Here is a 14,750-nt window from a genome sequence, read left to right as displayed (position 1 = left end):
TTGAGATCATACATTTAAAACTCCTAATATAATACCTGGCTTACTGGTTCCTTATCTGTCAATCTATCTTCATTGTCTAGGACTATTATATGACACCTTTCAATGGTGCTAGAAGGAAGCAAAAATAAAGAGGAGGGTATGACAAGCATCCTTGGAAAAGGCTGAAAGGAAGAGTGAGATACACTTGGAGACCGGGACATGGCAGAGGGTGGACAGGACTAGGAGTATCACAGGAGGCCTTATGGGAAGTCGCCTCAAGGATATTTTGGTAGGGGAGTCAGAGAAGCCTCAGGCCAAAAACCATTGTTAAGAACCAGATTCCTCAACCCTCTGGGTTCAGTCAGCCAGAATGTCTATACTTTAACTAAGAGAGACTTAAAGAAATCCTTGATGGAAGTGGATTGCAGGAAGAAATTTCAGTTCCAGGAAAACATCTTTCTTTTCTCCCTTGGAATCTGAATAAGGAAGCTGGAAAAAAAGTAAGGCCTGTTCTCCCACTCCCTTCCCTCACCATGCATTATCAACTTTATTATTTAATCAGACTTTAAAAAAAATAGATATAAACCAATCCTTTGGGAAGGAGAAAAGGGATGTGAGGGATTAAAGGTGGAGAAAATACAGGACTGGATGACAGGAGGTGCCAGGTTATAACATTCAATGGGGAACTGTTCATTATGGACCCCCTAGAGCTGTGTCACTAGGCAGCTCTGGGCATTCTGACCACATAGCTTTGGGGACAGTTTGTTCATCACGGGATGTGGCCCAAGGAGGATGGAGTACTCAAAAGGTACTTAGGGACAGCAGAGCTTTGGGAGCTGAGGTGGGCAAGGCCTCTCAGGCCTCTCAGATGGTCATACTTCTCCACCATGCTGGGTTCATAGGGCAAGTCCAGGCCATATTCTGGACCTCAATTTCCTTGTCCATGGCAGCCGACTCCTCCTGGAATTGCTTCAGCACAGATTGAGGCTCAGGGCCTGAGAAATAGTCCTCCTTGTGCTGTTCCAAGGCCATCTGAGAGGTGAAGAACAAGATGGCTCAGCTCCTTGAGGCCCTCAGCCAAGATTACTACCCCTCACTCAAGCTGAATCCTTCCCCAGGACCCAGGCAGCTGTCTCTAACCATGACAGACTGGCACTGGCTGAAGAACTTGGTGAAAGTCTTCTGCATACGAGCCTACTGGAGAGTGGGCAGTAAGTCCACTATATCTTTCTCTGTCACATCCTTGGAGATGGGCAGGGGGTTCCGCATGGTGCATGGGCCATTAGGGATTCAGAAGTACCAATCCAGCTACAGGTAGAAAAGCCACTCGGATACTCAGGCTGATGACCCAGGCATTTGATTCCCCATTCTCTGCATTCCAGAAGATCTTGGAGGATGATCACAACAGGTTACCTGGCCCAGGTGGGCAGAAACATGTGAAGATGCACATAGTGACAAAATGGCAGAGCTGGTCACAGGACTCTAAGGAGACAGGGAACCTGGGTAAAATGAGAATGTAGGCTTTTAGACCAAGACATGAGACAGATCTCAGGCAGTGACCAAACATTTGGAGATGCAGAAAAGAATTTTTCTTGTGGCCTTGGCCTCTAGGTTCTAGAGCTGACACATAGTGAGTGAGTATTCAAATGTTTATGGGCTTGGCAATCACAAAAGGACAAATATTGTATTATCTTACTAATATGAAGTACCTAGAATAAGCAAATATATAGAGGTCAGAGTTTTACTAGTGGTTACCAAGAATGGGAGCAAAGAGAAGTGGGGGGAATTATTGTTTAGGAAGCAGTGAGTTTTTGTTTATGGGGATGGAAAATTTGGCAAAGGTTATTGGTGGTGGTTGCTCAACATGATTGATATAATTGATCTCACTGAATTGTATATGTGAAAAATGTTGAATTGGCAAGGTGGGGCCAAGATGGCGAAGTAGTCAGGTGCTTCCTGTGGTCCCTCTTACAACAAAGACCCAAAAAAACAAGTGAATCGATTATATATGACAATCTATGAGCTCTGTACATCAAAGGCAAAGTTGAGGAATTAGACTGAGCAGCAGGGAGAGGGATAGACCGTTCAGAAGCAGGGAGGAGTTGCTGGACTTGACCTGGCAGGAACCAACACCCTGCAGGCTGGATCAGCTGGCATGTGTGGTGATGCAAACAGTGGCACTCAGGACATGTTTTACACATTGGGAGAGACCAAGCGGCAGGGAGACTGCTCAACGTTTCAGAACCAGTGACAAGTGGTGCTCAATTGGCAAAAGATAAGTACGTGCATCTAAACTACCATGTGGATCAAAAAACACCCGTTTTGGGAAGAACCTTTCTCCCATTTACCTGCCCCCTCCCCACTCTGCATTGGGTCCAGGCCAGCTTCAGTGACTGTCATGTCCCCTGGGTCAGAAGTAGAATCCGTTGTGTGTCCTGAGCCATTCTCCTGGCTTTGGAGAGGGAACATATTAACAAAAAGAAAAAAATAATCTGTCAGCTCCCCTAAGCCAGGAGCTCAGGGCAGGCACAGCTCCTTTGCCTAGGCAGGCATAAAAGGTCCATGACTTTGAATGCCTTTCACCCCTGCATGGACCTGTGTTGGACCACTTCAACAGTGTAGGCCCTCATTAGCACAATACAACAGGATATATATCTGAAGCTTAATTTCAATTGTATCAGCTATAAAGTGGAGTGGCAGGTTTGTGACATTTGACACTGCTCTGCCCATTAAGCAGGGTTCTCACCTGCCCACATCAAGGACTGAGGACTGGTGGCTCTATTCACACCACCTAGCCACCTGTGACAGGGGTACAAGAATAAATGTTGCCTCTCAGTCCTTGCAGCCAACAGCACTGGGTGCCCATAGTCCTGCTGCAAAACCCACCCACCTATATGCTCTAGTGAACAGGGACGTGTTTTCCTCACAGACACTTAGGGGCAGCTGTCAGCCCCTGCCTTGCTCAGCACATGACCCCTTACTGCAGTCAGAAACCTGGACCTACTCCAATAACCCCTGTCCATCTGGAACTATAGGTGAGAGCTTGTACCACACACTTAGTGATTGACGACCTGGACAACTAAACTGAATCCATACAAGAAAAGTAAATGGACTCCCGGGTTCACATACCTAGTAACAGCTCTAACCATCTGGTGACAGAACGTGAGATCCTGAAAGATGTCAATAATCAAACTAGCTTAAATGACCAGCCTATGTGGGCATATAAAAACAAAACAAAACAAGAAGCTAAAACACAGTAAGCAAACATAAAATAAATAAGTATAATAACTTACTGATGGCTCAGAGACAACAGTCAATATCAAATCACATAAAAAGGCAGACCATGCTGGCTTCAGCAAGTGTGCAAAACAAAGAATCAAGAAATATTCTAGAAGAAGAGAGTTTCTTGGAATTACCAGAGGTAGAACTCAAAAGATTAATACACAGAGCTCTTCAAGAGATCAGGAAGGAGATCACGCAAAATGCAGAAAAACCCAAGGAACACACAGACAAAACAACAGAGGGAACTAAGAAGACTATACAAGGGCATAATGACAAATTTATCAGGCTGTGAGAATCCATACAGAGACAGCAAACAGAAATCCAAAAGATTAACAATAAAATTTCAGAATTAGACAACTCAATAGAAAGTCACTGGAGCAGAATTGAGACAATGGAAATCAGAATTAGTGAGATTGAAGATAAAGCACTTGACACCAACTTATTTGAGGAAATATCAGATAAAAGGATTTTAAAAAATGAAGAAATCCCAAAGAATTATGTGGGACTCTATCAAGAGGAATAACCTATGAGTGATTGGAGTACCAAAACAAGGGTAGGATAACAGAAAATGCAGAGAGAACTGTTGAAGATTTGTTTGCAGAAAATTTCCCTGATATTATGAAAGATGAGAAGATATCTATCCAAGAAGCTTATCAAACCCCACAGAAAGTAGATCCAAAAAGAAAGTCACCAAGACATATTATAATCAAACTTGCCAAAACCAAAGATAAAGAGAGAATTTTAAGAGTGGCTAAGGATAAATGAAAAGTCATCTACAAATGAGAGTCAATAAGACTAAGCTCAGACTACTCAGGAGAAACCTTGCAGGAAATGGACAAATTTCTGGAAACACACCTCCTACCTACACTAACACAGAGGTAGAACAACTAAATAAACTTATAATAAAAGAAGAGTTTGAAAAGGTAATTTAAAAACTCCCATCAAAAAAACCCTGCCCCTGATGGTTTCACTGGAGAATTCTACCAAACTTTCAGAGAAGAGTTAACACCACTACTACTAAAGGTATTTCAGAGCATAGAAAATGATGGAATACTCCCAAACTCATTCTATGAAGGCAGCATAACCCTGATACCAAAACCAGGTAAAAACATGACAAAACAAAACAAAAAAAGAAACTTACAAACCAATATCCCTCATGAACATAGTGCTAAAATCCTCAACAAAATTCTAGCCAGTAGAATTCAACAACATATCAAAAAAATAATTTACCATGACCAAGTGGGATTCATACCAGGTATGCAGGAATGGCTCAACATTAGAAAAACAATCAATGTAATCCACCACATAAATAAAACAAAAGAACCACTTGATCTCATCAATTGACACAGAAAAGGCATTTGACAAAGTCCATCACTCATTCATGATAAAAACTCTCAGCAAAATAGGAATAGAAGGGAAATCCTCTACATAATAAAGGCCATTTATACGAAGCCAACACCCAACATCATCCTAAATGAAGGGAGTCTGAAAGCATTCCCCTTGAGAATAGGAACCAGACAAGGATGCCCTTTATCACCACTCTTATTCAACATTGTGCTGGAGGTCCTAGCCAGAGCAATTAGGCTAAAAAAAGAATTGAAGGGCATCCAAATTGGTAAGGAAGAAGTAAAAGTATCTCTATTTGCAGATGATATGATCTTATACACAGAAAACCTCAAAGAATCCACAAGAAAACTACTGGAACTAATAGAAGAGTTCAGCAGAGTATCAGGATACAAGACCAACATACAAAAATCAGTTGGATTCCTCTATACCAACAAAGAGAACTTTGAAGAAGAAATCACCAAATCAAAACCATTTACAGTAGCCCCCAAGAAGATAAAATATTTAGGAATAAATCTAACCAGGGACGTAAAAGACCTATACAAAGAAAACTACAAGACACTACTGCAAGAAACCAAAAGAGTCCTACATAAGTGGAAAAACATACCTTGCTCATGGATAGAAAGACTCAACATTGTGAAAATGTCAATTCTACCAAAAGCTATCTACAAGTACAATGCAGTCTGTATCCAAATTCCAATGGCATTTTTTAATGAGATGGAGAAACAAATCATCAACTTCATATGGAAAGGGAAGAGGCCCTGGATAAGTAAAGCATTACGGAAGAAGAAGAGCAAAGTGGGAGGACTCACACTACCTGGTTTTAGAACTTATTATAACGCCATGGTAGTCAAAACAGCCTGGTACTGGCACAGCAGATACATAGAGCAATGAAACAGAGTTGAGAATCCAGACGTAACTTCATCCACCTATGAGCAGCTGATATTTGACAAAGGCCCAAAGTCCCTTAAATGGGGGGAAAGACAGTCTCTTTAACAAATGGTGCTGGCACAACAGGATATTCATCTTGAAAAAAAAAAAGAAATAAGACCCATACCACACACCATGCGTAAAAACTAACTCAAAATGGATCAAAGACCTAAATATAAAATCTAAAATGATAAAGATCATGGAAGAAGAAATAGGGACAATGCTAGAGGCCCTAATGCATGGCATAAACAAAATACAAAACATTACTAACAATGTACAAATACCAGAAGAGAAACTAGATAACTGGGAGCTCCTAAAAATCAAACACTTTTGCTCATCAAAAGACTTCACCAAAAGAGTAAAAAGACCAACCTACAGACTGGGAAAAATATTTTGGCTACAACATATCCACTCAGGGTCTAATCTCTAAAATCTACACAATACTGGAAAACCTCAACAACAAAAAACAACCCAATTAAAAAATGCGCAAATGATATGAACAGACACTTCACCAAAGAAGACATTCAGACGGCTAACAGATACATGAGGAGATGCTCACCATCATTAGCCATTAGAAAAATGCAAATCAAAATTACAATGAGATACCATCTCACCCCAACAAGGCTGGCACTAATCCAAAAAACCCAAAACACTAAATGTCAGAGAGGTTGTGGAGAGACTAGAACACTTACGAACTGCTGGTGGGAATGTCAAATGGTACAACCACTTTGGAAATTGATTGGCACTTCCTTAAAATGCTAGAAAGATAAGTACCATATTCCACTCCTTGAAATATATCCTAGAAAGATAAGAGCCCTCACACGAATAGATATATGCACACCCCTGTTCACTGCAGCACTGTTCACAATAGCAAAAAATGGGAACAACCTAGGGGCCCATCAATAGATGAATGGATAAAAAAATTACAGTGTGTTCACACAATGGAGTACTATGCAATGTTAAAGAACAATGGTGAATCTGAGAAACATTTCATAACATGGATGAATCTGGAAGGCATTACGCTGAGTGAAATTAGCCAGTTGCAAAATGACAAATATTGTATGAGACCACTCAAGAAAAGGTTTAAACACAGAAGAAAATATTTTTTGATGGTTATGAAGGTGGGGAGGGAGGGAGACGGGTATTCCCTAACTAGATGTTAGACAAGAGTTATCTTAGGTGAAGCGAAGGACAACACACAATACTCGGGAAGTCAGCGCAACTGGACTAACCCAAAAGCTAAGATGTTTCCTGAATACAACCAAACACTTCCAGGGACAGAGTAGCAGGGGCGGGGGTCTGGGCACCATGGTTTCAGGGGACATCTAGGTCAATTGGCATAACAAAGTTTATTAAGACAAAGTTCTGCATCCCACTTTGGTGAGTGGTGTCCGAGGTCTTTAAAGCTAGCAAGTGGCCATCTAAGATGCATCAGTTGGTCCCAGCCCACCTGGAGCAAAGGAGAATGAAGAACACCAAAGATACAAGGAAAATATTAGCCCAAGAGACGGAAAGGGTCACATAAACCAGAGACTCCATCAGCCTGAGATCAGAAGAACTAGATGGCGCCCGGCTACCACCAATGATTGCTCTGACAGGGAACACAACAGAGAATCCCTGATGGAGCAGGAGAAAAGTGGGGTGCAGAACTCAAGCTCTAGTAAAAAGACCAGACTTAATGGTCTGACTGAGACTGGAAGGACCCTGGAAGACATGGCCCCAGGACTCTCTGTTGGCCCAAAACTAAAACCATTCCCGAAGCCAACTCTTCAAAGATTAGACTGGACAATAAGGCATAAAATGGTGCTTGTGAAAAGTGTGCTTCTCAGCTCAAGTAAATACATGAGACTAAATGGGCAACTCCTGTTCAGAGGCAAGATGAGAAGGTTGAAAGGGACAGGAGCTGGTTGAACAGACATGGGAAATTCAGGGTGGAAAGAGAGGAGTGTGCTGTCACATTACAGGGAGAGCAACTAGGGTCACCCAACAATATATGTACGAATTTTTATATGAGAAGATAACTTGAGCTGTAAACTTTCACTTAAGGAACAACTAAAAAAAAAAAAAGAAAGAAAGAAAATGTTGAATTGGCAAATGTATTATCTAGATTTTTACAGCAGTAAGAAATTTAATAAAAAATATTTATGCACTTGGGATGAACCTTGGTGCTATGGGGAGGAGGAGGTAGGAAAGGATGAGGGAAAATACTTAAGAGAAGTTGTATATCTGGGTTATAGAAGGAGCTTTCAGTGCATGAGGATGGAGAACCTGTATGCAGGGTAAGAAAGGAATGGGGCTGGGGAAATCTGGAGTGATCTTTAGGATTTCTGGAGAAGCTCTGGAGAGGTACCAGGTCTTCAAGGCTAGGTGGTGAGAAGATGTGAATTCTTGACAGACAGATGTGAGTTGACACAAGGTCAGTGGGGAGGAATCTGTGCCTTACCCATGGTCCTGGGCTCCCTGAAGTCTAGTCTCAGTGATCTCTCTGCACCAGGCCTGTAGCTCTGGGTCATCTTTCATGGCTTCATCACTCTTGTAGAAAAGACCGACCACCCCCTTCACACTCCTGCTCCCCAGTGAAGAAGATAGTCGATCTCAGGGGGTCACTACAGGACCTTCTGAACCTATGATCCTTCTAGTTTCTCTAACAGGCCTACTGGGCCCTCCCTTTCTTTGTTACCCTCGCCTGCTGATGATTTCACAAAGCCTGGGGGCATCTTGGCCATAGAGAGATGATTTCACATCCAGGAGCCCATGGTCAGCCAGGTTATCAGGAGAGCAGAAGGAGCAATAGGTCAAACAAGCCATGTCTCTCTGCAGTATGTCCACATGGCCTCTACTACCACTGCTCACCACCTGAGGACAAATCCACAGCAGATAAACTAGGGTTAACCATGTCCTGTGGGGGAGGGACAGTAGCATCAAGAAGTATGAGATTAAAGGTCCTGTTGATGCTGGTCCGTATAACCAGGAGGCTACTCATGTGTGAGGCAGATTAGGAGGAAGGGAGAAGCCTGTACAGAGGGAGTAGAGATGGGGAGAAAGGTGGGTAAGAGAAACACCTCTTGAGGATCTTCCAACATTAAGCCCTCCTTTTTCTTTGCTCATCCCTTTCTATACCGGGTCAAAAATCCCCCATTCAGAGACAAGATTACTCTGGGCCAGGATGTTGATCTCCATGGTGTATCAAAAACGGGGATCAGGAGCTGGCTGCAGAAGAAAGAGGTGAGACACGGTCAAATAAGAGGGATCCCAGGATGCATGAAAATCCATTAAAACCTGTTGCTGTCAAGTCAATTCCAACTCATAGCAACCCTATAGGACAGAGTAGAACTGCCCCAAAGGGCTTCCCAGGAGCAGCTGGTGGATTCAAACTGCCAACCTTTTGGTTAGCAGCTGGGCTCTTAACCACTGCACCACCAGGGCTCCTGGATCCACGAGGGGGGGAGAAATTAAACACTCAATGACAGAAAAGAGAGGAGAGACTGGGTCTTCATGAAAAGGAGTGACTGTCAGAACTGTGTTTGGGTAAGATTTGGGAGAAGAGAAATGGGGAAATGTTGTCTCAGTGTCTCCAAAGGTCAAAGGTTTCAGGAGTTAATGTATTGTACAGTCTCATGTTATTTGTAAGAATTCTAGGAATCCTTTGTCTCACACCACAAAAACCAGCAGGCTCGCCATATGTGAAACCATTCCTTTGCCTTCTCTCTTATCACCACGGTAAAAGTATCTCTACCCCCTTCAGAGGTAAATTCCTCCGTTTGTACTAAGGAGCTCGTCCCTATTATTTTATTTTAGGTGTAGAGTTTAGAGTTAGGTTTAGACTTAACACTAAACCCTAATACCCTAAAACTAATTCAAAACCCTAATCCTTCAACCAAAACCCTAGTACCCTAAACCTAACCCTAAACCTTGACCTAACTCTAAAGCCCTAAAGCTAAACCCCAACACAATGCCCTAAACCCTAATACCATAATCCTACCCTTAACACTCTAAACTTGAATCCTAAAACCCTGATCCTGATGCTGACCCTGACCCTAAAACCCTGAACCCATTCCCTTTTACCTTCCCCGGGACTTCACTCCTGCAGCAGCAGTTTCTACCAGTCTACAAACGTGCTTGGTATCGTATACCCTACAAAAGAAGACCCACCCTTGATTCCACACCCTTTGCCTTTAGCCCCTTTAGCTCTTTCTTCCCTTTCACAGTGAGTCCTCTTAAAAGAATCATCTTGTATTGTCTATACTTACTCATCTCACGTGTTTTGCCCATCCCACACCTACCAGCTTCCATCACCTCCATACCATTACCTCCCTGTTGACAAATCCAATTGTCACTTCTCTGTTTATAACTTTCTTGACCTCAGCAGCTTTGAGACAAAGAGTCATCCACCCTCTTGAAACACTTTCTTCTCTTGGCTGCCAAGACACAGTAATTGTTTGTTTTCCTCCTACCTCAATGGATGCCCTTTCTCTTGCTCCTTTTCTCACTCCAGTCCTCCCTCTCAACTTGTAAAGGTCAGGGTTCCCTAGAGTTATATTCTGAACCAAATTCTCTGCTCTAGCTGTAAATTCTAGGGAACTTCATCTAGTAAAATGGCTTTTAATACTTCTACTTTCTAACAACATTCAATTTTACATCTTCAACCCTGACCTCTTCCAGAAGCTCCAGGATTATGTATCCAACTGCCCTCCTGGAATTTTCAAATGGACATCTATAGGCATTGAGAAACTCATATGGTCATAATGGATCTCTTTATTCTTCTCCCCACCCACATAAAATGCTTTCTCTCCCATCATTTACTACCTCCCTTTCCTCCTCACCCAAGTTGCACTCTATATTTAAATAAAACCTAATATCTGCCATTATCCATGCACCTTTCTTTCCTTGTATCTACAGAGCTCTCTGACTAGAACGTCCCCTCCCTCACTACCTACCTGGAAAACTCCTTAGCCCAAATTTCAACTCCTTTGTAAAGCCTATTCTCACACTTTCCCCAACTCCTAGCAGGTATGCGCTCTGAATGTTTCCACAGCACAATGTATGTGTGTGTCTCTGTGTGTGTATCTCTGTGAGTGTGTGTGTGTGTGTCCACATCTAATATGAGATTGCTGTTAACCTACTATGCCACAAGGTTAGACTCTAGGTAGCCTCCTGAGGCTAGGAGTATAAAATTTGCAGGGCAGCCAAATGCAGAATGACAGAGATGCTGAAATACTTTGTAGATAGGATGCAGGCAGGGCAGGCTCCTCACGGTGGCCACAGAAATAACCTCAGCCACCAGATAGCCTCTCAGCAGATGTGACTGTAACTGGTGCAGCTGGAAATCAGTGCTTCAGACCCAGATCTCAGCCAGGGGCCAAGCCATAGGGGGATCTGAGGGCAGGAACAGCAGAGGTGGGGGGTATCCGTGATGAGATGTCTGAAGCTAGAGCAGAAGGGGGAGTGGGGAGTGAGGGCTTGTGGGTCTAAGTCCTAAAGGAATGGCTGGGGGCAGAATGCCTGGGTCTCTAAGCTGGATGACTGTGGGTAAGAGTCTTCCATCAGACTCAAGCTTCAGCATGATCAGAGGGGCTGCCATATGCTGCTGCTTAAAAGTGTTGACATTGGGCTTGACCCCATCCAACAGAGAGAAATCAACTTCAAACAGAGATCCAGCCTGGATGGTGGAGGGAAGGGTAGATAAAGGGTTTGGGTCAGTTTCAGATCTACCCTTCTCTTACTTGCCAGGGTGGGTCCTCCCTATACCCATCCAAGTCTTTTACCTTAAACACTAATCCCTTTCCCCAATGCAGCCCTGAAGGCAAGGATTCCATGTGTTGTGTCTTCCCTCAGACTTGGGGCTCATTGAGGTAAAGTTTCTGACTTTCTACAATGCAACCCCCAAACCAAAGTCTTCCCTTAACTCCTACTCTGCAGGCCTTAGTCAAATGTAAACATCCAGAAGCAGGAAATCTTTCCTAAGGTTGACGGACGTATAATAAAGAAGTACAAGATGACAGTGGAGATGGAAGATGACCAGGCGAAGAAGGAGAGATGGTGTAGATCAGTGGTTCTCAGCCATGGATGATTCTCTCCCTCTTCCCAAAAAAAAGGCTATTGGGTAACGTCTAAAGACGTTTTTTGGAGCCCTGTGGTGCAGTGGTTAAGAGCTTGGCTGCTAACCCAAAGGTCAGCAGTTTGAATCCCCCAACTGCTCCTGGGACACCATATGGGGCAGTTCTACTCTGTCCTATAAGGTCGTTACATGTTGGAATCAATGGCAATGGGTATGGGTACAGACATTTTTTGGCTGTCACAACCGGAAGAATACTACTGGCATCTAGTGGGTAGAGGCCAGGGATGCTACTAAACATCCTACAATGCACAGGACAGCCACCACAACAGTAGTGCCAAGGTTGAGACAGCCTGAGTGCAGATGGAGGGAGTATTGCAGAGACATGGGAAAGGGGAGGGGGAGGAAGAAGGAGGCAAAGAGAAAGGGGCTGGGGAGAATGGCTGGAGTGGTAGGTGAACAGGGTAGGGCGCAGCACCTGGAGTTCTTTCTCCAGCTGGACCTTCAAGACTTCCATCCCTAGAGGCAGCACCAGCCAGGCTGGGAGGCTCATGAAATGCCTCAAGAGCATGGGGTTTGCACAGCTGAGGAACTCATAACCGAAGAAGGAATCGTTAACCCGCTCTAGGGACATCAGCTGAGGAGCACACCGTGAGCTCTGAGCTCCTCCTTCCACTGACGTGCCTAATCCTTCCTCCCTCTTCTTTATATAGACATATAAATATGTACATAGTTTTGGAAGGTTGTGTAACTAACCAGCCAGAGCAGTCTTTTCACATGGAGGTGCTTTGTTGAAATCTTTCAATCTCTATAGATTTTACGGAATCCATTGTCCCCTTGGTGGCCAAGTCCTTCAACCCGTGGAAAGAATGGCAGTGCAGGAAGATCAAGAAAGGATCCCACCTCCCCACCCTGGGATGCAAGTGTCGGGCCTCAACTCAGCACTCACTTTTGCTGGATTGAAATTGAAGTCAAAATCCTTGTCTTCGAGGAATCACTCCTTCCTGGGATGGTCCCGCTGCCTACTCCCTGCTACACCATCACCACCCATTGCCGTCGAGTGGATTCCGACTCATAGCGACCCTACAGGACAGACTAGAACTGCCTGATAAGAGTTTCCAAGGCAGGATTAATCCGTCTTTTACTTGGCAGGTTTCTCGGAGTCTCCCGGAGGAACAGAGGCTTTCCCAGGCTCACCAACACACCTTCCTTCTTTCCTCCAGCTCCTCCTTTTAAATAGGTTCTGGGGGTCATCACTGACTGCCCGGGTTGGGGCGGGGGGTACCCAACAGCACAGTCCTCCCTTCACACCCTTCCGCCTGGCTCCCCACCCCCTCCCCCCTCCTCTGCCTGATCTCTTTCACCTCCCCCTTCCCCATCTCATCTTTCCCTTTTATGTCACAGCATCCCTCCGACCCTTGTTTTCTCCAGCCCTCCAGGTACTACCCCCCGCCCCTCCCTCGCCAGTGTCCTCGGGTAGACAGAGAATCCCGTCGCCCTGCATCCAGAGGTAGCAGGGGAGGAAGATCTCGCCTTCAGTCCCAGGGCCATGCACTCTGATTCGCTTCCACAACCAGTCGACATTCAACAGGCCTCTGAGCGTGCGCAGCTTCACCAGCAGGAGGCGCCCCAGCTGTAGGAGGACGTGGATCTCAAACTCCGCTACCCGACAGGACAGAACCCAAAGGCAGGTTTGGAAGTCCTCAGAGAGGACGGCTGGTCAGTGGTCAGTGACCACGCCCCAGGAGAGACCTGACTCCGAGTCGGAGTAGCTCGGTCTGTGGGGCTCCAGCCCCTGGTCCCCGGCCGCGTCCCAGAAACCGCTGCGCGCCCCAGCCGGCGTCTCGTCTCTACTCCTTCCAGCCAAGCTGGGAAATGCCGCTCTTTCTCCTGTCCCTCTCGCTTTCCCTTTTCCTACCAGGCACCCCAGCCTCAGCCTGGCCTCACTCCCTGGCCCCGCTTCCCGGGCGCTTCTAGCTGCTGAGGTCTAGCGCCCCGGGCTCCTCCTCGTCGCCACCTCCCCTTCCCCCGGTCCTCACCAACCCCGTGGCTTCCGCAGGGTCCCAGGTCCCCTGGCCGAGCCCGGCTGCCGCCTGCCCCGACCGTGCGCCACACCGGCCGCAGCTGCTTCCTAGGTCTGCCTCCACGTGCTCGCCCACCAGCCACAGCTGCTCCGCGTTGCAGGAGCCCGCACAGAGCGAGTCCCCAGTGCCCACGCGGATAGCGCATTTGCCCATCTTGCCTGGATTGAGTGCGACTGGGGGAAAATCAACAATTAATAGGATCTGAGACCCAACCCTGGAAAAACCACACCCAGACCGAGTTCACGTTGTGTTGGGGTTCCAGGTCGCCCTTCCACCCACAGGATCCTCCCCCATTCAGATGTAGGTATCCCGCTCAGTTAGCGTCTCTGTACTGGCGGGAGAGGAGATTCTCACAGTAACTCCAGAAGGCGCAGCCCCACCCATATGCGCTTGGCAAACAATCCCTGACGCGACTTCCACACCCAGCCAGGACCTGGACAGGCCAGCCCCCGGATGATGACAGCTAAACACTAGCGATCACCCCCACCCCATTCCGGTGAATAAATGGATAAGACAGCAACAGGCCGTGGAGATGAGGGAGGTGGAATGATTTGAAGTGTGGAAGCCTTTAAAATAAAAAGTGAGTAAACCAACTTTCTCGGCAAGAGAGAGTTGCGGGGAGGTGAAGTAGATGGGGTTTGCTGTCTAGCCAAGAGTGGGGAGTTTAGAATTCCCCTTCTGGTTGAGTCATGAAGCTTCCCACGGGGCAACCCTGATACTGGCTCTTTGGGGCCTGCACGCAACTCTGAGAACCTGGAATGTGCCCCATTGGCACCTCTTTCAGGACCCTTTCTTCCCCATCCCACCTTCCAAGCCTTTGCTCTCCTCCTCCTCCCGGGGGACAATTGCCGTTGTTGTTGTTAGTTGCCCACAAGATGGCAGCCCCATGTGTCCAGAGAACTGCTCCACAGTGTTTTCAAGGCCATGACCTTTCTAAAGCACATTGCTAGGCCATTCTTGCAAGGTGCCTCTGAGTGGGTTCTTACAGCCAGCCTTTCAAGCACTTAAGCCTTTGGGCCACACAGGTGCAAATCCTTCTCAGCCTCCTTCTTTGGATGTTCATTTCTACTCACCCC

The 14,750-nt window shown here is 45.8% G+C and overlaps 1 pseudogene; it reads right to left on the bottom strand.

Annotated features, from left to right (window-relative positions):
- Window positions 1–687: 687 nt before the first annotated feature.
- Window positions 688–13,971, bottom strand: LOC100660889 (polyunsaturated fatty acid (12S)/(13S)-lipoxygenase, epidermal-type-like; annotated as a pseudogene).
- Between the last annotated feature and the right edge of the window lie 779 nt (window positions 13,972–14,750).

The sequence above is a fragment of the Loxodonta africana genome, chromosome 18 (assembly GCF_030014295.1).
Source record: "Loxodonta africana isolate mLoxAfr1 chromosome 18, mLoxAfr1.hap2, whole genome shotgun sequence".
Lineage (NCBI taxonomy): Eukaryota > Metazoa > Chordata > Mammalia > Proboscidea > Elephantidae > Loxodonta > Loxodonta africana.
Note: the sequence above shows the minus strand (reverse complement) of the source record. Positions and strands in the feature narration are given on the sequence as shown.